Below are 24,339 nucleotides of genomic sequence, written 5' to 3'. Positions count from 1 at the left end.
TTATGTCTTTCCACCAATGACTTGCTACTCATCCTTGACGTTGCTTGCAACACTCATCATAAGCTGTATTTTCAAAACAGCAAAACTGAACTACAAATGAATGTACTTTCAAAAATAAATAAATAAATAAATCTTCAGTATAAATCTATTTTTTTGTCATTTAAATAGGTTTTGATGGGTTAATTAGTATTTTGTAAATACAAAGACTTCGTTTGTACATGCAGTAACTGATACACACCAATTTGTATAAACACTGTTTTGGAAACTGACCTTGCGCAGATGACTGTAGAAGTCCTTGCTTTTTTGAAATACCATTGATTAGCTTGTTTAAGAGTCCTGGAATAAGCTTATTCAAAATTTAGCAATAAAAAAAAATGTAAATAGAGAGAGAGAGAAAAGACAGAATCTGTGATTCTCTCAGCCATAACAATCTGTTAAGGAAACTGTCTCTTAATATACTGTATTCCTGCAATTGGTAGTCAAGAGGACAAGAGAAAATGGTATCAGGTTGCACTAGGGGAGGTTTAGTTTGGATATTTGGAAAACATTCTTCACTGAAAGGATTGTGAGGCATCGGAACAGAATGTCTGGGGAAGTAGTTGATTCACTATCCCTGGAGGTATTCAAAAGATATGTGCATGCGGTGCTCCGAGACATGGTTTAGTGGTAGACTTGACAGTGCTAGGTTGACTTGATGGTCTTGGAGGTCTTTTCTGACCAGAGTGATTCTGTGATTCTATTCTATGATTTTTTATTGTCCTTGATAGTCAAGGAAAGCCTGGATATGATTTGGAGATGCTTCAGCTGTGGAACAAAGTAAGGTAAGTTTCAATGTTTGCCGATACTAACTTCTTTCGGGAAATTTGTGCAAATAATTCTGTGTCTGGGAAGCGCCATCTTCTTCAGACTATGGCTGGAAGGCTAGTGTTTGTCAGTGGTTCAGTCCCAGCATTTAATGGGGAAAAGGCTGTCCAGCTTCACTTCTAGTTGAAAAAACACAGGATTAGGTTTTGGTAGGTCTTTTGAGCTCTGTGGAAGAGACTGAGATAGAGGACAAATATTTCCTTCTTCTGTTCTAATTTGCCATGTCCTCTGCCAGTCAGAAATGTCATTCATGTTTAAAAGACTCTGTAGCAATACTTTGCATTTTTGAATCAGTCAGTAAAATAGCAGTGGTACCCTTCATACATGCTTGTTTTCCACCCATCTCTTTATCAGCTCCCATCCATAGCTAGTCTGGGAGACAACAATGAAATGAACCATCTTGGTGGCTAGCATGGGAGATGGGCAAGTTTCATCTGTCAAGCAGAATGAGGTCTGAATCTTGACTCCAGTGCTAACTTACTTTTCCTTAATAATGTCACTCAGCATCTGCTAATCTCAGTTTTCTGAGTTGTGGTCTGGGATGCCAGTAGTGTTTTAACTGAAAGTGCTAGGTTGGTTTGTATAAATTCTTGTAGAGAGTGATGCTCCAATTTGATCTCAATATGTTTGTTTCTCTTATCTGTGGTTTCAGAGGATGTCTAAAAGTTATATAAAATTTTCATCTACATCTCCCTTCCTTTCCCCCTCTGCTTCTCCATATCCTTCTTCTTTTCATCTCTTACTCTCCTTTTCCCATTTCTCTGTAAGAGGAACAATCCACCATATTTTGAGTGAATTTCTAGTTTCTATTGCATTCTAGGGCATCTAGTTCCTTAGTGCATACTATTGAAAATAATACTTGAGGAGTTATGTCAGTGAGGACTCTATTCATTTGCAAACAAATTTCTATGTTCTCCTCTCATGAGCAAAAATTAGTGATCTAATATGTACTGATAATTTTCTGATGTCTCCATGAAATCATAAAGGATAGCTTCAGGTTCATAGATTTCAGAGTGAATATTTCTAAAAATAGCAAATGAACCTCTCTAAAAAAGATTTAAGGATTTAAGGATGTCGCTTTTTGGAGGCTAGTTAAATACAGCAAGCTTGAAGTTTCTAGGACATTGAGGTTTTGACATGATATGCAAGCTAGAAGTAGTACTAGTTGGTAAATTCCTCTTTTTTATTTTATTTTTTTTTCCTCTATTTATCTCTAATTACAAACTTTGAAAACATTACTTGGATAATCACTTGTATCAGATAAAAGATATAAAAGATACTGGAATGGCAATGGAACGCTAGGTCAGAATTTTACTTTAGATAGAAACCAAAATTAAACTTTGATTCTCCACCAATCTTTATATAATGAAAGTGTATGAGAAATGAGAACATCTGTTTTTTGTTTGTTTGTTTGTTTGTTTGTTTGTTTTTTCCTCATGTTTTTATTGAGGAATAGTTTTGTGTTTTTTTAAAACCTTCCAAGGAATCTGTACTGGAATTGTCTTCATAACAAGTTTCAGAGGTAAGCTAAGTTTAACTCTGAGTAATTATAACATTACCACTTGGCACAATAGCAAATACAGCATTTTTGAACTATCACTGACACAAAGAAAAACTTATGTTTTCTTCCATAGGAAAGACACTGGTCTTAGAAGACCTTTCATCTTTGTTCATAGATCATATATCAATATGTTGGCATTATTAAAGATTTAATTTATTTAATTAGACTTTAGTGGATCTTTCAAGACACAGACAGCTCTTTTAGGGGAACATACATGGGTACATTCTCTCAATACAGCCAATGACTTTCTTTATCTTGCCTTTACTTCGTGGTCCTAAAACTGTTTTGGCCAGAATGGGATACTTCTGTTTCACTATATTGACTGCAATAAGGCCGCATGTGAAAGTATCTTCTCGTACAAAGAGGTTCACATGCTGTCCCTTTATACAATTCTTATTTTAACTTAAAAGTATTCCGGTATAATTTTTCCATATGCAGGTATTCACACATGGCTTCACTTCATTTCATTCACACAAGCGAAATCATATCAACTTGAATAAGATTTACACAACTAAATCTAAATCAAGATGTTCTTTGTATTTGTTTTCTGTTTCTTGATTCAGAGTCAGACTGCTGTGAACTAGCACATAGGAAACCTCATAAAACATGAACAACCACAATAGAAGAAACAATAAGGTCAGTTGTATAGATGTTTGGTATTCCTTTTATGAAAATCATAATAATGTATTTTAATTTGATGCAAAGTCTTTTGTCTGAAAATGCATACATACATTTATACATACTGGTATTCCAGCAAAATCCTAATATCTGAATGTATAAGATGGCCACTACTTTTTTATAAATTGTTTCAGTAAACAAAAATAATGCATAAATACAAAGAAAATCCAACCTGTTTCAATTATTGGCCAGTAATTTATTTATTTATTTTATATGTGTATGTTTTTTCCACATTACAGCTTCTCAATAGGCTTGATGAACTCACCATAATGCTTAGAGAAATCAAGCCCAATTCAGAATGGGGATAAAACCCAGCATTTTAATTGCTTTGTCCTCAGTGAAATACCTAGAATAATACTGCCAATAATATCGTTTGTTTGCTTGCTTGTTTTAATTTTCATTTTAGGTATTATTATTATTATTTCAATCCATAGCCTTAACAATCTTTCCTTAGCAAAAGCAGAAGAATAACACCTCCATGGGAAAATAAATGTTTCAAAAGTGTTTTGCAAAGCAGATGCTCTTGCAAGACTCCCTCCACCTACCCTGAAACCCACCCACTTTTTTATGCCTATATGCACTTTTTTTTTCCTTGTTCATCCTCATTCTCTTTTGTCATCAAACTTCTGCCTTGTTAGTGTCAGTAACTGTCAGTTTCTGTGCCAATGTTTTTTGTCAGGGACAAGGTTTCCTAACAACACATTACACTCTTTCAGGACAGAAGAGCATGGAATGCAAACAATATAGTGTTCTGTATCTTTTTTGAGCATTGAAGTCATAGATAAATGTTTACATATTCTGCATAGAAGAAATATGTAAACAATATGGTATGATTAACATATTTAGACAAATCAAGGATTGGAATTCATTCAGTGTCAATACATGGTTTGCTGTTGCATTGGTAACAGTGCCCAGAGTTACCTTCTGTACTGCTTGAAGATCACCATTACACAAGCAAAATCTCAGTCCCGAGGAACATTCAAACTAACATGAAACAGAGACCATAAGTGATCACTGAACACAACAGACATGAAGGAGGAGGTGTGGCAAGAGCAAATGTGAATAGTTCTGTGTATTGTCTATGCAATATGAATCGTTCTCTTTTTCTTAAATAAATATTATCTCTGTCAGACTACAGCTCACCTAGTAAGATTAGTGCCTGATTCTTTGCAGACCATGCAACTGTAATGGATGTTTGGTTGTATAGGGATTCATAGCAGGATGTAATATAGTACAGCTTGCCATCAGAACTAATACTAAGTAAAAGAGGAGGAAACTATTAATGTGCAGAAGAATAAAGAGCGTTCTGGTACTACCAAATACTCATTCACTCTAGACCACTACAGAGTTGAAACTAGAGAAAAAAAAAAAAAAGAAAAAAAAAAGAAAAAAAAAAGATTAAACAAAGATAACAGTTGTGAAGGGCATTGAAGGTGGGCATAAGAAATTTGCATTTGATGTTATGGAAAATGAGGAGATAATAAAGACATTCAGATAGCAATAATATAGAGTGACAAGCAAAGAGGATGCTCTTAGGTGATGCATTTTGAAAGGACTGAAAAGTTCTCAACTTGCATAATGACATGTAGTGTTGAGCACTTTGAAGGTCAAAGCAGCATTTTTATCTGTGAACCATTTGGTGCCCGTGAATTATCCCCAAACCAACAAATTTACCAGGGTTAAAATAAATTTCCTCAAGGTCAGCACATCCTACAAAGAGAATAACATGCAGATTTCTTTGGCTAACATGATACCAAATTAGCACAATATACAACCTATAAGAGACTGTATATTTAATGCACCAGAGGGAAAAACAGATTTACTACTTACATGATTAAATTAAGTTAAAACTGTTTTAAAGGAGTAAATAAATGATTTATTACTTGTGTCTGATATTTATCAAAAGACCAGAGAGATAGTGACATTAGATTTTCCTGCAATGACCATCAATGATTTTGGCATCTATCATGTTCAGAGCTCAACTTTTTTTGATGGTTGCATGTGATAGCTGCATTTCTTTGCAGTGCAGCCCTGTAGAAGTGCTCTCTCTAAAGAGCAGAGAATCAGCTGTGAAGAGTTCAATACCCATGCAATAAGTATATACACAGAGTTTACTTCATATTCCCTTCAGACTCCCAGGTCTCATGTATCTAATGTCCACCAAAAGCTTGAGCACGTTGTATGTGCTCCTAGAGCCCAACTTATAGTTTAGCTCTCTGATAGGAAACCTGTTCATGCACGTTGTGACTGCTCAGTGATGTGAACCAGAACACACAGGGAGATCCAGAGATCTGAGTCACAAGTGCACCCATGATCTGAACTATAATAATGTATGTGTTGCACTTGGTGAAATGGCACAGAGACTCACTGATGTGGATCTGTTCCTCACTGCCTGATGGAAACTGCTTTCTCCCCTGTAGCTCATACAGCTTGCAAAATCTGCAGAGCATTGAAGTCCCACTATCAAACAGCTTCTGGGCATAAGCTGTAAGCAGATCTCCTTGTCCCTTTGGAATATGTTATTATAAATGCTAATTTCTCCATTCCTGCACATGCCTGATGAAATGATTAAGTGAACTTTCTCAGCATTAGCCAGGAAACACTAATTTTGCAAATTGTTCAGACTCTCTGGAGATAAGTTGAAGTATGAGAGACAGCATTATGTTACCAGAGCTGGAAACCTGAGTGAAAGACATTAAGGGGCAAATACTTCTTGTCAAACATAGTGGTGGATAAATGAAGGGAATAATGAGAAGAGAATTTCAGTTCTATAAAGTTATATAAATGAAATTCCATTCATAACATAACACTTACGTGAATAAAAATTAAATCCAGTGATAAGTGATGAATATTAGTTTCCCTTCATCCAGATAGTCTCTATCACTGAGTAGTAAAGAGGTGATGCACTGTAAAAGAGGAGACTAGAGGAAGAATACTCTCTAAAGAGAAGTGATAGGGAAAATGACATGCTTCCCTTAACAAGATTGCTGATTCATGAGTAAAGGGAGAATCATACATTTAGACAGTCTCAATTTTTCATTGCTTTATAGGAAAAAGTTGTAGAAATATCTCTCAGTGGTCTCCTCTCCCTTTCTATACTTCAGGTTCTCTGTCACTCTTCCTTTACATGAAGTTGGTATGTTCAGTCTCGAAGTCCTAGTAACGACTACAGTGCTGTTCAAATAAATGTCTATGGACCGCTATTCGTTTGAAGAGTTACTGGGAGAACTGAATTGAAAGTCAACGTGGGAGATTTCATGGGAAAGTGTAGAATTTTTTGAAGTGTGGGTCAGTGGAAACCATACTTATTCTGGTGCCAGAATCTAGCATTAGAGCTATCAGATGTGTGGCCAGTTGTTTTTTGCTCCTCATAGGATTCGAAACCTTCTTGTATCAACCAAAGATTACGTCTAACTTAAAATTTGTGCAAACTCCAATTCTGAGATTACATTACTCATGCTTTATATTTACCATATACATTTTCATTTAAAAGCTTAATATAGTTTATTTGAATGAAATTATGGAAGTAAACTTTTTGTTCTTTTTTCCCTGACAGCCTTTAATCTTCCCGTGCCACAATACCTTATGATTGCTTTCCCGCATAGCTTGTGGTCAGAACTGAAAATTCAAATAAAAAACAGGATTGGCAGAAAGAAAAGAAGAAAAAAAAAAAAAAGGAGATTGTACTTAATTCTTTCACTTGTCCTTCTGTTCTCTCCACCTTCCATTTCATTTTCTCTTCAATATTCATTCATCCTTTCTCTGCTGTTCTTTCAGCCCTGTTAATAATCTTTTTCATTTATTTTTTCTCTCCTTTACACAGTGCTGCTTTTTATCTCCTTGGTATTGACTAATCCCATCATAGTAATAAAGCTCGTCTTGGCTGATGAATTTAAACTTTAGCACATCTGACTGATGTTTACTCTCAAATAAAGTTATGTCTCCCTCTTGTCCTTGTCACCATACCCTCTGATTTTTCCTCTTAAATGAGGCTTAGCTTGCTATGATTCTGCCCTTTCTTCGCAAATGTAAATTGATAGTTTAAGAATACTCGCAGCCTTAGAGTTTGAAAAAAGTTTCAATTTAGCTTTTATTAGGTGCTGGGCAGCCTAGTGCCAGACTGTGTACACAGTTAAACAACAAGAGTTCTCCCAGGGGAGTATATTGTTGCAAGCTTTGACATCTATATGCAAATTAGACTTTCCGTATTTGCTATCAGTTACAACAGAAATTTTCCAACCAGGCAAGAGTTTGTTTTCTTTTCCTTTAGCTATCTAAAATACCAACAAACCCTGAAGAAAACAGTCTGCTCTCACTGGCTGTGAACATTAGAAAGACTATGTTGGTTTTAGGGACTTTTTGAAAAGGCAGGGTACCTTAAAGTATTGTTATACGACAACTGCATAATATTCCAGAAAAAAAAGAAAAAAAAAGGGGGGGAGGGGGGGAGAGGAACGCTTAACTCCCCTCAACAGAAGTGAAAGAAAGTGCTATCAAGAAACTTTCATCATTTGACATGGGGAGAAGGAATCCTGAAGAAAACAAAGAATATTTTCATAAAATGTCTTAGGCATTGGATTCTAAAAATCATCAATTTTAAAATTGAAGTATTTTTTCTGTTGAGGTTATATTCCTGGAACTGAGCCCCATGGAAGGAAACCTGACCAAAGAAACTCTTAATGGACCAGTGGCTCTTGGAGGCTGAGCAGGTGAGCTGTGTTTTAGAGCCTAGAGGGTGAAGAACAGCCCTTTGAAAGACGTGCCCTCCTCAGTTGCCCCAGAAGAAGTCAGTGTAGTTTCTGACTTCTGGGAGGATAAACATGTTTTGATTTCCATGTTACACCTGAACTGTAGAAAGTGGCATCTGATAACTCCCATGAAAGCTATCAACAATACCCACATTGCAAATGGAAGGCATCAATCTGGTAAACAGAATATGGAGCTCGCTGTTTTCTCATCTCTATCTAATTTATGCAATAGTCACTTCTGGTTGTGAAATACAATTTCTTTTTTCATGTGGGGCACTGCTACACACACACACACACACACAAAAGATAAATAGATACCAATTATGAGCAGTAAGTCACTAAGTTTGAGAAGCAAATGGTTCTTGCATTTGAATTGAAAAAGAAATGGAAGCTTTAAATACCTGATACCTTGCAACTACATTGATGTTTGTTTATTTGTTTGTTTTGTTTTGTGTGCCATGTTAACATTTTTGCTTAAATTGAAAAGGGGCAATTTTTATCCTACCTACCTGCTTCTTCCCTTCATGACCCTGCAGTTGTTGCATTTCTGGTGGTGTCTGTTTCACAGCATATTCTGAGCAGAGCAGTGTCTTGATATTAGCTCTGAAAAAGGAAAGATAAGAAAAGTAGGTGAACAGGGGGTGTTACCCTTTGAAGGATATGAGAGGTGAAGAGGTCACCTGTGGGCTGGTCCAAGAAGTTAATGAAAATATGGCCACCTCACCAAAACTGTCAATGAGCACCTGGAGCATGTGGAACTCCTCCTGGGGATGGATGAGAAGATGACAGGGAGCTTATGGGTCATTTAAGGGAGGGCAAAGACAGGTGACATTTTAGTATGGGTTCTGTTACAGACCACCTTATCAGGAAGACTAAAGAGATGAGGCCCTCTACAGACAGATAGAAGCAGCCCCATGTTCACAAGCCCTAGTCCTCACGGGAGACTTCAACCACCCTAATATCTGTTGGAGGGACAGCACAACAGGACACAGGCAATCCAGGAGGTTCCTGGAATGATAACTTCCTTCTCCAAGTGATAGAGAACTGCCACTGAGACTCATTTTTAACCAGACCTTTCTTTTCAGGCTTGACTGTGCATTCTTGACTGTCGGTCATCCCCTTATGCTGTCAGAATGTAGCTAATCATGTGTAGTGTTACGTTTCAAGACAGTTTTAGGTATCTTCCTGAATCCCCAACTGTACTTGTAGAGGGTTTCATTCTGTTCAACTTTGTACTGCAACATTCACTTAGAAACTTCCAAATTCATTGGAGGAAACTGTTTCATGAAAGACAAGGGTATTTAAGATCCGTTTCACTAAACATTGTGGTCACATTATTGAGCATGAGATTTAGCATACTCCTGTGAATGTTAACTGAAATAGCTTACTTAAAGTACAATGCTATTTTATTCTGTGCAAATCATGTCATTTCCCTATGCAAGTATCCCATATAATTCAGAGGTTTGTATTCTCTGGCTAAGTGGAAAACCCACTTGAAGTCAACATGGTGTAATGATTTGGCAGATGTATGTGCACTTTATATACTTCAGTTTGTTTTTATGAACTAAACATAATACTATGTCACATGAATAGCCTTCATTCTGTACTGTGTATTGGGAGGAGAAGGTGAAGTAACATTCACAGCTATGACTGTGAACAGATTGTTGGCTAAGGACTCTTAGAGTCTGGAATATTTTCCTCCAGATTAGAAGAAAAGGGAATAACTGTATTTTACATGGAAAAGGAATAACTAGAATTTAGACGTAGAGGGAGGAATTAATCTGTAGAAGCAGACTTTGAGCATCGGAACAAGGTGAACAGTTCAGGGAGTTCACAAAGACAAAAGGCAGCTGATGAACAAGGAAAAAGCATTCTTTTCTGATAGAGACGTTCCTTTCAGCTGTTGAAACAGTATATGAAGAATCCCCACATCATAATTTGTGTAAAAATCTTGATACATGACAGACACAAAGAATAACAGGGTGCAATGATCTTGAGGGAAAAAATGATATGAGGACCTACCAACGTTTTTTTTTGAACCATATATTTTGTGTCTAAGTCTGTGTGTTACATACTTCAGCTGGTGGGAACTTAAGAGGCAATGGGCACAGAAGACCGGGTAAGTGCCTAAGCACTTATACAGTCTTCCTAGATCTCCTAAGTGCTCTAATAGCAGATCAGAATTGTATCATGGAGCACCTTAGTCTAGAAAGTGTGCTCAAGAAGTCGAAGATAAAATGTTCTGCAGAATTTTTTTTTCTTTTGCCCAAAGGTACAGAAGAGTGAAACATAAACATGGAGGCTGCAAAAGTACATCTCAAAGACCTTAATCAGAGTTGGAAGGAACTCTCTGAAGTAGGCAGACCACCATGATGCTCTGGTCTCATCTAGATGTTTGCAAAATACAAATGATTGACAATGTGAGAGACTCCTGGAGCAGCTGGAGACCACCAGAAAGTCATGGATTACACAGCTTCTACTCTATTTGTTCAAACCATAGCATCTACAAAATGGGTGACCATACAATAGGTAGGTACAATGAGTGAATGTAAAGCTTCATTTGGAGAATGCTCTCACTATTAGGCGGTTTAAATTTAAATATAAACTCAAAACTTAATATTAGAAACGAAAGGAAGCACCCCTTTGGCAAAGCTGGGAGATACTTCTATTTTTGTTTTCAGAGAAAGCAGGACCGCTCTTTTTCTTTGCTCTAGCTACCACCATTTTATTTACTACTTTTTCTCATCTTTGTGAGATTATGTTGATTTGACACTCTTGCAATAACAGGAATCAAGCATTTGCACAGCTGGAGAACCTCTCCTCTACATCACCTTTAGGCTGATTCTAGCTGGCAAAAATAAAAACAGAGAAGCTTTCTGTGCATATGTTCAAGGCAGAACTATCTTTTCCTTGAGCCTTACAGATAGGTAGCTGCATCATGGCAGGAGGTAATCTGGCAGAAAAGCAAATGCATGCTGTCTTCTACTGAGGTAGGTTGCTGGCTGAGTGCACACAAGTGAACACTGAGAGAGAGACAGGAGTCTTTCTATGGTTTTTTTCTCCTTTAAGACAGTTGGGTCTGATTCAAATGTTCTGCAGCACTTCTGGGGATGTCAATCCACAGCATGGGGGTGGGGAAGGGGCACCCCAGGAAATCAAAGCAAACTCAATTATCTATCTGCTGACAATGACAAAAACATTTAATTCCTCAGCTCTTCACAGAATATGTGTGTGGGGGAGTGGGGGGTGGAAATAAAAGCGTGAACATTTTTAATGAGTGCAATTATTGAATCATCAGTCACACAGTCCATCTGCTTCAGAGTGTTCCAGTGACTAGAGAAAGACTAAAATACTGCTTTGCCTTTTTGCATTCATATAATCATATAAATACTCTTTAAGGAAAAACTAATGATATTCATATATCATTCTCATTCCTTTCAATAACTTGAAGCTTGTTCCTCTTTCACTAATTTAACTTTATTAATCACTAATTTTGAGTCTGACACCAGGCTGGTGGAAATGTCTTGGTAGATGCAAGGGTAACAGCTAACCCCCATGACAGTAAGTACAGAATCATGTAACACTCAAACTGAGAGATAAACTAATGCAAAATTTATCTCAAAGGTCCATTTAGCCTAGGGTTGAGAGAGCAAAAGAAACTTCACACTGCAGTGGAAAAAAAAAAAAAAAAAAGGAGGGGCAAGGGGACTGGATTTAAAATTCCTTTCCCCTAGTGCTATCAATTTGCTTGGTGCACAGATCTGAGTGTGACAGCATGTCAGGGAAGAGTCAAAACTTATTCAATGGAGTTTGAAAATTTTTTCAAATAGTCAGAACAGATAGAGGAGGGAAGGTTCAGATAAATGCCTGAACCTGAAGAATTGTGACAGAACTATAAATCTGTTTTGGCTGTGGTATCCTAAAATCCATCCCAGAAAGGCAGGGAAGGTAGAGATTGGATCTCAAACCAGTAACAGGCTTTGCTATATGCTAACTTATTATATTGGGATTTGTGCTACAAGCATGTGGCTGAATAAAAAGGATTATTTTGTAAAAGGGAAGTTTCTGGAATTGCAAATAAATTAAACATTTTGTAGAAATGTCATTTGTCTAGCTTTTTTCAGGCTTCCTCTGCAATACCCAGCTGACAATTACCCCGATACAGTAATATGCACAGCTATGAGACATATTATCTGAGAAATTGCTGACTTTGCTACAGGCACCAGCAACTGAAGATTCTAGGGTCCAAACTCTAAAAAATCTGACTTCCCATTGACGGTTGCAAACAATATAGAGTATTTTTACTGTAGATAGAACAACTAAACAAAATAATAATTTACCTTCTTCTTGAATCTGAAAATACATTTTTTTTTTAATAACAAAATAGTCTGAAAATGATGCTTAGTCTTGGAGTTTAAAATTGAAAGCAACTGATGTCAAATAATGGCCCCAGATAAATTAGAAATATTGATTTATGTATTGTGGCGACTGCAACATTAATACTGGTACTTGAGCTATATCCAGGAGGATTGCATGAGTGGTGACGAAATCTCTTTATCCATTGTCTGGAATAAAAAGGCAAGATACTGCTTTTATTGTTATGTTATGATACTCTATGAAATAATTATTTATTACATTTTCAGATAATAAATTTTATCAAAGTAAAAAATATCAAAATACCAAACAGCTAGCTGTAATGTTATCATGGCATCCAGGCTGTGCTTAATCAATATGCTAATTTATTTTTTCCTTTTCTTCAAGTTAATATCTACTGAGAGCTAGAGCAACAATTTTTGCTATTGGATAAAGAAACATTAAATAAACAGTTAAACCTAAATTGAAAACTTATTCTCTTTGTAGGAATGAATTAAATATTGGATTTGATTTTCAGTTTTAAATGTGGGGATGCATTGAAACACATCTCTGTAAAGAAATATGGCCCTATTTTCACAGATCCATGCTTTAGTAATTTAAAAGTAATCAGTAATCTCTTGCATCTCCGAGAAAGTAATCGGTGACTTGTAAGAGGTTATTGTTAGAATCCACTGACTGGTGCTAGATACATTTGTTTTTCTCTCTCCCGCTAGTTTTGACAGCTCTGCTTAATGACTGACAGTAAATGGGGCTTGTGCAGTGTCAGGTGTTCTGGAAAGGGCTCTGGCAGGGAAGATTTGGCTTATCACATTGTAAACTAAGGTCCTGATCCAGCAGACATTCAGAGCAGTAAGTAACATTGCACCAAGGACTTATCCCTTTCATCTCAATGAGAGTATTTACTTTTAAGTATTTCTAGTTTCTCATGTGCAGCCCCCACTCCTGTATTTTCCTGGGATCCACATAGACACACAACACGTCCTTAGTAATCAAAGGGAGATAGCATTTAATGTCTGTGTATTACTAAATCCATCCTTGGAGAAATAATTATTGTTTGATATTTGCACACTGCCTACAGATTAGCTAAGTGCCTCATGAAAGGAATATACAGATTTTAGCTTCAGTAAGCTTGAATTCTAGAACCAAGACACAACAAAAGAAGGGAAGGAAAGAATAGATAAGAAATGGGACAGCAATGAGTATATTTTTTGGCAAGAGAGAAAAGAAATTCAAAGCTGGGTTTAACTGTTATACTTTTTGTAGTCTTCAGGGTAGACTACAGGACGAGACTCCAGGATTAATTTGGCTGAAATGAAAGTGGTGTCTTGGAATATTGGTTTGGGGACATAGTTCAAGGAATTTTTTAAAAAGAGGGGAAAAAAAAAAGAGGAATATTGTAAGAGGGGATGATTTGGATATCCATGTGATTTAAAAGAGAGTGGAGTATAACTGAAGAAAAAAATGGCAGAAAGGTTGGTTGTTGTAACATATAACAGCATGGCCAAAAACTTTGAACTTAAGCTCACCAGAAGTAATCTCTAACTAAGATAAGAGAAGAACTTCTCATTCTGACAGCTAAAACAGACTGTTTTAAAGTGGAAAGCCTGAATCTGATGAAGAGAGCAAAATGTGTTTGAAGAAAATAATGAGAAGGAGGTTGCAGTTGTCAGTGCAAACCAAGCAAACACCTAGAGAGACAGGCACCTACAACCCAGTGCAGCAGGAGACTATTGCTGTGATTTAGGACAAGGAGGGAGAACAGGATCAGAAGTGATTCCTAGGCTGCAAGACTGCATAGCAGATAGTGACACTGCTGGCACCAACATGGAGATGGATGGGCATTTTCAGAAGAAAACATGAGGAGTTGAGTTTCAGCAATTCTGATTTTGAGATTTCAGCAAGCCATTAAAAATGACAGGTCCATTGAGTCAAGAAGAACCAAGGGGCTGCATCATATTCAGGAAAGGAAAAACAAAAATGAGAGTTACTGGACTGAAGCACAGGAATGATGAAATCTGCTGAGCATCTGAAGTGAGATTACTTTTTATAATGAAGGGAGAGTCTTATTGCTCGTCCTTTGTTATAGGCATGACTAAAAGAATCAACATGTGTTTACAAATAGCAGCTGAATTTCATACTATGACTTTTAGATGGGAATTCTCTGTGGGAATTTTAGTGGGAATTCTCTGAAGCAGTGTTAACTGCTACCTGATCTGTGTACATGTAGCTATTTTAACAATTTTTTATGTGACTGTCTTCGGCAAAATATTGTTTCACATTTTACAAAAAAGTACTTACTGGAGAACCTGGCCCAAAGAGCTGGAAGAGCAGACATAATGGGTATCCAAGGCAAGCAATCCACCTTCAAGTTGTACAGAAGGCCAATATAACACAGATGAAATTCTGGCCATATTGAATGCAGTGGCAGACTTTCTATTGATGAACACAGTATGCAAAAGATATTAGCAATCACAGGACTCACAGCTAATCTCCTGCCTCACCGTGATCACAGGCATAAGTCTGTAGGCTGTCTGGCAAATGCAAGCTGCAATAACCTGACGTTAGCTCAGTCTCTTTAATATGACTTCCAGAATTTCTGTTCAACAGAACACGTTTGGTTCTGACAGGATAGCAGCTCCCACTGACTGCTGGATTCAGGGTAGTGGATTATTTTCTTGTCAAAACAAGTTTTCGTTAAAAAAAAATCATAATAACACACACACATAAAAATTCTCTTGTTTTCCAAAGTTAACTGCTAGGAACCGCCTATGGTAAAATATGTTAGAGTACAGTGGCAATCAACTCAGAGGGCTTACTGCTACCGTAAACTTTAATGACAGCAATATTTTCCACAGATGTTAGCTTCAGAAACCCATTTTGGATAACCATCAATGCAAAACTATCAAAAGAACATTTCTAAAACATCCAAGGATCAGACACATTTTTGTACGTTTTAATTTCTGATTTAACCTAAGAAATGTCCCTTTTCTATTTGTTTGTTTGTTTAAGAATAAATTAGTAATATATAATCCATATGTCATACCTGAAATACCAGTGAATTGGACGGCATATTAATATTAATGGAAAAGAGGGGAGAGAGAAAGGAGAGATAGGGAGAAAAGTTGAAAAAAAATAAAGTAATGGGTTCTTTTTACTGTAAGGAAAGGAGTAGAGAACATTAACAAAGAATGTAATTTAATACCTAATCAATTTACTGATTGGATTTTCCATGAGATTAACTTTGAGTCCAGAATGAATTTCACTGATCTTGGAAACTGCTATAATGACAAGCAAGCAGTGGTATGAGGCTCTAGTGGTATAAAAATAATAATGTCAAAGACTTCAAACGGCTACAGTAGTTAATTAAATGTGTTCAAATAACATTATGATTGGACATAAACCCGTGAAAGCAGGAAAATTTTGAGGCAAGCCTGCCAGAGCACTGGCCAACCATTTTCTTGTGTTAATATAATGCTGAACATATGGGCTCTTCTTTGAGGGCCTCAAAACACTACACGGGGACAAATTCTGCACATATGATTCCTTTGAACTTCCATATCTTTTTCATATGTGTATCTAAGACCACAAATATACATGCGTGGACATTGAAGCCTTAAAAAATAAATAAATAAATAATCAACACTGTGGGCTACAACTGAACTGTGCTTGGCTAGGGAATGCAGCAGGCAAAAGTGGCTCTTAGGGTATATCTGCACTTTGATCTGGGGCTACAAAGCACACCACAGAAACAGAGCCAAGTACATGCAGCTGTGCTCTGGCCACTCCTTCTCTGCCCACAGAGCTCCTTTTTCCAGGCTTTTGGCTGCTTTGAGTGATGCCTGATGGTAGTGACACAGGGAGCACAGGACCTGGCTATAACTCCACAGTCATCTTGATGGATTTGTTATGGCTCTATACATGTACATAATGTTTTAAAAGACTCTAGGGTTTGTTCTTTCTTCTCTCCCCTCCTTATTTAATCCTCTAGCTTGTTGTACTTCCACTAAGGGAAGTGCTGCAAGTTACAATTGGGAGAATCAGAAGCTGTTATTTTTATGGGGCAGAGGGAGAAAAGTTCCTGAGAGGTGACTTTTTAATATCATTTTCAAAGACAGTTAAACCCCAGAGATTGCCATGGCACTTCATACAAGTTGCACTTGCTTTACCACCCCATTGTTAAATCTGGAGGCCACTACACTTTGGGAGACCTATGAAAGCCACAGAGAGAGTGAAATCTCTCTGTCCCACCTCAGCACTTCTGAACCTCCATACACTTTATTAGTTAAACTGCCCAGCAAACAAAAACTTCACAAGCATGGGAAAATAGCTGGATAAGAGTTACAAACTGGAGGTCTATTTTGTTTAGCCTTTGCTGCAAATTCTGATGTCAATATCCCTTGTTATCCGTATTTGCTCTTAAAAACTGAGAGCATAAGAATTGCATCTACTTACAGCCTAATGAATCAGTCTCTAAAAGTAAAGGGAGGTGAGGCCAAGTTAACCTCAAGACTGTTACTCCTGCTAAAGTCAATGAATGTGGGGTGAGGTTTAGTCACAGTATTGAGAAGTGAGAACGCCCTTTTAATCCCTGAAGCTTACCTGAGGGGAAGTGTCCCTTGAGTTATCTGCTGGCCAATAAAAACAAGCTGAAATAGTTTTCATAAGAAATCACTACAGGAGACCTAAAACTAATGGGGCAAGGAGTGAGGAGACAAGTTATCTTGCACTTAAATTTAGAACTAGAGAGACAGAAGGAGGACAAGGTAGCCTGAAGAGTGTGCAGCTCTTTCCTGGTGTGGCCTAAGACACCATGGGAGACTTTCATCAAGTCATTAAACACCAATTGAAGCATTAGCTGATTCTGCACACTTTGTTAAAAAAGCAGAAATTACAAATGAGACAACTTTTCAGTCTCTTGCAGTACGGTAGGAAGACAAGGAAAATGTCAAAGAAGATAGCTGCTGAATTTGTGAATAGGAAAAAGGAAGAGATGTTTTCAGGATGTCTGAGTCTCTCAAAAATGCAAAGTCTCAGAGTTGTAAAGTGATTCAGTGATACATCTCTCTATCTAAAGTAAAAAAAAAAAAAAAAACTATACTTTAGAGCTGTTCTATTAAAAGAACATATCAAGGACAAGATAAAATAGAGGAAATACATTTGAAAGCAGAAAAATGTGTTCATAACTCATAGGTGGGTCATTACAATTTTATTATCTTATTGATGCATTGTTTGTAAGGTTAATACGCATATTATCTTGGACCCTCAAGCTTTTAGCAAGCTCTTAATATTGACTTTAATGTCATATAAAACGTATGCAAGTGATTTCAGAAATAATTCTGTCCAGTGTCACAGTATTTGTCTAGTAAGTGAAGAGCAGGCTGCATCAAAAGATGTTAGCCAGTTAAAGCTGACTTCTCCAGTGTTCTCCATAACTTTAGAATATAAGTCATATTATTCTATTAATAACTATCAAGGAGATGCACTCAAACCTACTGCATTTAAACTGGATGGCAAATACCAAACATTTGGCCCAACCTCCAAATGTTTTGCATAGTAGTAAGACTGCAAGTTACACTACAAGCATCACTTGTTTCTAATATTATGCCAGTCAAAATTAAAAACAAGTTTTTGGTACCAGAGACAAAGAAAGTTTCCTTAGCAATGTAATTCTAAATAATCAATATTTATTGCAAGTTATTCTGCATTTTTGAATTTGAGATATGAAGATATCTTTTCATCTATTTGGATATGAAAATATTTCAGAATTAATGAGGGTAATCTTTTTTATTTCAATTGATTAATTAATTTGCTGTCACCTCCTAAAATTATGCGCACATTAAATAAACTTGGCACTGGAAATTTCTGCATTTTCTCCAATATATATATATACATATATTTGTAACGTTGCATGTTTTCTACATTTTTTAAAGAACTCATTTTTTATCTTAAACTCTGTCTACTGAAATCCTGTCTTTTAAAAGCTTTGATACCAGTCTGAGTAGAATTGGAATAAGCAATCTATTTTTAAATTCCCACAAAGCTGCCACATTTTCCAGAAGAGAGATTTTCATTTTTTTCAGCAGAATCTTTTAACATGTTCCCAAACACAGCTTTTCAAAGGCTATTTTTTTCCCTCAAATATATACAAAGTAAACTCGTTGAATTTTATTTGGAAAAACATATCTGTATCTAAGTGCAATTTATCCCAAGTGTTTTTCCTAAATCCTGTATTCTAAAGTTTTGCCCAAATTATTGTTTTTGTCACCTGTCTCATTTTTTATCCTAATGAAAGTATTACAAAATTTCCAATAGGCAATAGCTATTTCTCCTTCTAGAATCTAATCCTTAAAAGTGATAAGTATTTCATTTCTCTTAACAAACTCAAACTACAGAAAAGTCTCACATCCAGCCTAGATGTGGTTTCAAATACTCTGTTGACATTATAACTTCAGTCTTTGAAGAGGCTGACCTGTTTAGTACAGTTAGTGCAATACTTTGATACGTTCAACTCACAGTGTTTTAGGCATGTTGCTTGAAACCATGCTGTTTATACCCTCCAAGTTGTTTGACGTGTTTTGTTGAGTCTGTCTCAGGAAATTTAGCACCTTTTTGGATTATGCCCTGTAATGTTACAATTTATCACAGGTTGTGGGAGTCTGGAGAGGTCCCTGCTGTCTGGAACATAGCCACCATTGTAGCCATCTACAAAAAAGGCATGAGAGAAAACCCAGAAAACTACAGATCTATTAATCTAACCTCAATCTCGGAAAAATGTATGGAGATGATGGTCCTGGAGGTTATTGAAAATCAGTTAAAGAACAAAGCTATTATCAACTATAGTCAGCATAGGTTCATCAAGGGAAAGTCTTACCTTAGTAACTTGATCTCCATGAGAAGGTCACCCACTTGGTGGATGAAGGGAAGGCAGTGGATGTATTTTTTCTGGCTTTTAGTAAGGCCTTTGATACTGTTCCTCACAGCATCCCTCCAGACAATTGGCCAACACTGAGATGAACAGATTCACATGACACTGGGTGATAAACTGTGTTGATGGTAGCGCTCAAAGGGTTGCCGTGAATGGGGATACATCTGGCTGGCGGACAGTCAGCAGCAGAGTTCCCCAGGGCTCAATTCTATGGCCAGGACTGTTCAACATTTTTATCAATGATCTGGATGCAGGAGTACAGTGCATCCTCAAACAAGTTTGCTGATGATACCACACTGGGAGGAGTTTAGTGTTGAATCCCTGGATAGACAAGAGGCCTTACAGAGAGATCTAGACAGATTGGAGCACTGTGCAATCAGCAATGGCATGAAATACAACAAAAACAAACAAACAAACAAAAAAGCCAGGCACTGTACCTGGGATGGAGTGATGCCAGTCACAAGTACAGACTGAGACACTGTTGTGGTTTAGCCCGGCTGGCAGCCAAACACCACACAGCCGTTTGCTCACCCTCCCCCCTCCCTCTCCGGGATGGGGGAGAGAAACGAGAAAGTGAAGCCTGTGAGTTGAGATAAAGACAGTTTATTAAGACAGGAAAAATAATAACAATAATAATAATAATAATAATAGTATTAATAGTAATAATGTGTACGAAATAAGTGATGCACAATGCAATTGCTCACCACCCGGTGACCGATGCCCAGCCTATCCCTGAGCAGCCGGCCCCCCACCCCGGCTAGCCACCCCTATATATTGTTCAGCATGACGTCAGATGGTATGGAATACCCCTTTGGCCAGTTTGGGTCAGCTGTCCTGGGTCTGTCCCCTCCCAGCTCCTGCTGCATCACTAGCCTGCTCGCTAGCAGGACAGAGCGAGAAGCTGAAAAGTCCTTGGCTTAGTGTAAGCACTGCTCTACAACAATTAAAACATCAGCATGTTATCAGCACTCTTCTCTTCCTAATCCAAAACATAGCACCCTGCCAGCTACTAGGAGGAAAATTAACTCCGTCCTACCTGAAACCAGGACAGATATCCACCCCTTATTCCATACCATTTATGTCATGCTCAGGTTACACTCTTTCCAATACCTTCTAATTAATCACCATTTTCATCTATGATATATAGCAACCATGGTAGTGATGACATACAGTGTTATATGATAATTAACATACTACAATTCAACTCATGGGCTGTTCTCACCCAGTATTAGGTCCCCTTGAGGTACACACCGGACCTCCCCATTCTTTTGCATTATCCACCAAGTGCATCCAGGTCCCTGAGCAAAAGCAATCCCACGAATGGGTTTGCCTTTTCCTGAGGCAGGAGTAGCCCAGACTGTCTTACCCAGCATGTTTCTTACGTGCACTACAGGAACTTTATCCCCTTCTACAGTGCGTAACAGGTTTGATTGGGCAGGTCCAGCTCGGTTGGCAGATCCTCTAGTATTGACTAACCAGGTGGCCTTTGCCAAATGTGTTTCCCAATTTTTGAATGTCCCAGCACCCATTGCTTTCAGTGTAGTCTTTAACAGTCCATTGTATCGTTCAACTTTCCCGGAGGCTGGTGCATGATAGGGGATGTGATACACCCACTCAATGCCATGTTCTTTGATCCAAGTGTCTATAAGGTTGTTTCGGAAATGAGTCCCATTGTCTGACTCAATTCTCTCTGGGGTGCCATGTCGCCATAGGACTTGCTTTTCAAGGCCCAGGATAGTGTTCCGGGCGGTGGCATGGGGCACAGGATATGTTTCCAGCCATCCGGTGGTTGCTTCCACCATTGTAAGTATGTGGCGCTTGCCGTTGCGGGTTTGGGGGAGTGTGATGTAATCAATCTGCCAGGCCTCTCCATATTTGTATTTCAGCCATCGTCCTCCATACCAGAGAGGCTTTGACCGTTTGGCTTGTTTAATTGCAGCACATGTTTCACAATCATGAATAACCTGTGCTATAGTGTCCATGGTCAGGTCCACCCCTCGGTCACGAGCCCATCTGTATGTTGCATCTCTACCTTGATGGCCTGAGGTGTCATGGGCCCATCGGGCTATAAATAATTCACCTTTATGTTGCCAGTTCAGGTCCACCTGAGCCACTTCAATCTTAGCAGCCTGATCCACCTGCTGGTTGTTTTGATGTTCTTCAGTAGCCCGATTCTTGGGCACATGAGCATCTACATGGCATACCTTTACAACCAGGTTCTCTACGCGGGCAGCAATATCTTGCCACAATGCAGCAGCCCAGATGGGTTTGCCCCTGCGTTCCCAGTTGTTCTGCTTCCATTGCTGTAACCACCCCCACAGGGCATTTGCTACCATCCATGAATCAGTATAGAGATAGAGAACTGGCCACTTTTCTCGTTCAGCAATATCTAAGGCCAGCTGAACGGCTTTCACTTCTGCAAACTGACTCGATTCACCTTCTCCCTCAGCAGCTTCTGCAACTCGTCGTGTAGGACTCCATACAGCAGCTTTCCATCTCCGATGCTTTCCCACAATACGACAAGACCCATCAGTGAACAGGGCATATTTCTTCTCATTTTCTGGTAGCTTGTTGTACAGTGGGGCTTCTTCAGCATGGACCACCTCCTCCTCTGATGATATCCCAAAGTACTTGCCTTCTGGCCAGTCCATAATCACTTCCAAGATTCCTGGGTGCTGGGGTTTCCTATTTGAGCCCGCTGAGTAATCAGTGCAACCCACTTGCTCCATGTAGCATCAGTTGCATGATGTGTAGAGGGGACCCTTCCTTTGAACATCCAACCCAGTACCGGCAGTCGGGGTGCCAGGAGGAGCTGCGCTTCAGTACCGACCACTTCCGAAGCAGATCGAACTCCCTCATATGCTGCCAATATCTCCTTTTCGGTTGGAGTATAGCGGGCCTCAGATCCCCTGTATCCCCGACTCCAAAACCCCAGGGGTCGACCTTGAGTTTCCCCAGGTTCTTTCTGCCAGAGGCTCCAGGTGGGACCATTCTCCCCGGCTGCGGTGTAGAGCACATTCTTTACATCTGGTCCTGTTCGGACTGGCCCAAGGGCTACTGCATGAACTATTTCCTGCTTAATTTGTTCAAAGGCTTGTCGTTGCTCAGGGCCCCATTCAAAAGCATTCTTCTTACGGGTTACTTGGTAGAGCAGGTTTACAATCAGACTGTAATTTGGAATATGCATTCTCCAAAACCCCACGACACCTAGGAAAGTTTGTGTTTCCTTTTTGCTAGTTGGTGGAGATATAGCTGTTATTTTGTTGATCACATCCATTGGGATTTGACGACGTCCATCTTGCCATTTTATTCCTAAAAACTGGATCTCTCGTGCAGGTCCTTTAACTTTATTTTGTTTTATGGCAAAACCAGCCTTCAGAAGGATTTGGACTATTTTCTTCCCTTTCTCGAAAACTTCCTCTGCAGTGTCACCCCACACAATGATGTCATCGATGTACTGCAGGTGTTCAGGAGCCTCCCCCTGCTCCAGCGCAGACTGGACCAGTCCATGGCAAATGGTAGGGCTGTTTCCACCCCTGGGGCAGCCGATTCCAAGTATATTGGACTCCCCTCCAAGTGAAAGCAAACTGTGGCCTGCACTCTGCTGCTAGAGGGATGGAGAAAAATGCATTAGCAATATCAATTGTGGCATACCACTTGGCTGCCTTTGATTCCAGTTCGTACTGGAGTTCTAGCATGTCCGGCACTGCAGCACTCAGTGGTGGCGTGACTTCGTTCAGGCCACGATAGTCCACTGTTAGCCTCCACTCACCATTAGACTTTCGCACTGGCCATATGGGACTATTAAAAGGTGAATGGGTCTTGCTGATCACTCCTTGGCTCTCCAGTTGACGAATTAGCTCGTGGATGGGAATCAGGGAGTCTCGGTTGGTGCGATATTGCCGCCGGTGCACAGTTGTGGTAGCGATTGGCACTTGCTGTTCTTCAACCCTCAGCAATCCCACAACAGAAGGGTCCTCTGAGAGACCGGGCAAGGTAGACAACTGTTTAATGTCCTCTGTCTCTAAGGCAGCTATGCCAAAAGCCCAGCGGAACCCTTTTGGGTCCTTGAAATAGCCTCTTCTAAGATAGTCTATGCCAAGGATGCACGGAGCATCCGGGCCAGTCACAATACGGTGCTTTTGCCACTCATTTCCAGTTAGACTCACTTCAGCCTCCAATACAGTTAACTGCTGGGATCCCCCTGTCACGCCATAAATACAGATGGGCTCTGGCCCTTTACAGCTTGATGGCATTAGAGTACATTGTGCACCGGTGTCTACTAGAGCCTTATACTTCTGTGCGTCAGACGTGCCAGGCCATCGAATCCACACAGTCCAATAAACTCAGTTGTCCCTTTCCTCCCCCTGGCTGGAGGCAGGGCCCCTCTAGTCCTGGTCAGAATCTTCATTTCTGTGTTTAAAGGACTGCCTGCTGGAAGTTGGAGCAGCAAACTTTTCAGAGAACCCCTTTCTCCCGATTGTTTTCTTTTGCAACTCACGTGTCCGTGCCTCTAGGGTCTCAGTAGATTTTCCATCCCATTTTCTCACGTCCTCTCCATGGTCACGTAGGTAAAACCACAGGGTGGCGCGGGGTGTGTACCCACCATATTGTCTTCTTTGCACGGATGAACGTTTACCCCTAATAGCCGAGACACTGGTTTGTACAGGTGGGGAAGAAAATACACTCTCTTTAAGTTGGTGGACCTCTTCAAAAAGTTTCTCCAAAGTATTCTCTTTTAGTTGGTGGCCACTGGTTCGTTCAGGTGGGGGGGAAGATAAATTCTCTTTAAGTTGGTGGAACTCTTCAGAGAGTTTCTCCACAGCCGAAACGCAGGCCTGTAGGGAAGAGGAGAGATTTCCTTCGTACTCCCGGAGTTGTTTAGCCATTTCACCCACTGTGGGGTCTTCACCGTCTTTCCAGGTTATTATTGTCAATGAGCTGGCCCATGATGATGGTGCACTCCGTACAAACTTCCGCCACATGGGTCGTGTACACTGGACTTCATCTGGATCTGTGGGTATTTGTGCGTCGTCTAGGTCCTTATAAATCACTTCCCGTATGGCTAATTCCCTCAGGTACTGAATTCCCTTCTCCATGGTGGTCCACTTGACTGGTAGACATACAAGTTCTTCCTTGTAGGGATACCTTCCCTTCACAGCTAACAGGAGACGCCTCCAGAGGCTGTG

General features: G+C 39.2%; 2 long non-coding RNA genes across 2 annotated transcripts in view; one reads left to right on the top strand and one right to left on the bottom strand.

Annotated features, from left to right (window-relative positions):
* The window catches only part of LOC118258721 (uncharacterized), a 35,536-nt gene extending 15,832 nt beyond the window's left edge, over positions 1 to 19,704 (bottom strand). Inside the window, exons 1-2 of the long non-coding RNA XR_004781876.2 lie at positions 19,588 to 19,704; positions 8,361 to 8,454 (exon numbers count right to left, since the gene is read on the bottom strand). This is a non-coding gene — a long non-coding RNA (uncharacterized LOC118258721). The remainder of the gene's footprint in view (positions 1 to 8,360; positions 8,455 to 19,587) is intronic.
* On the top strand, positions 639 to 10,845 carry LOC118258722 (uncharacterized). Its single transcript, XR_004781877.2, has 4 exons — positions 639 to 821; positions 2,989 to 3,061; positions 7,728 to 7,812; positions 10,124 to 10,845. It is a non-coding gene; the product is annotated as an uncharacterized LOC118258722 (long non-coding RNA).
* Positions 19,705 to 24,339: the final 4,635 nt, after the last annotated feature.

This window comes from Cygnus atratus, chromosome Z (genome assembly GCF_013377495.2).
Source record: "Cygnus atratus isolate AKBS03 ecotype Queensland, Australia chromosome Z, CAtr_DNAZoo_HiC_assembly, whole genome shotgun sequence".
Taxonomy (NCBI): domain Eukaryota; kingdom Metazoa; phylum Chordata; class Aves; order Anseriformes; family Anatidae; genus Cygnus; species Cygnus atratus.
Note: the sequence above shows the minus strand (reverse complement) of the source record. Positions and strands in the feature narration are given on the sequence as shown.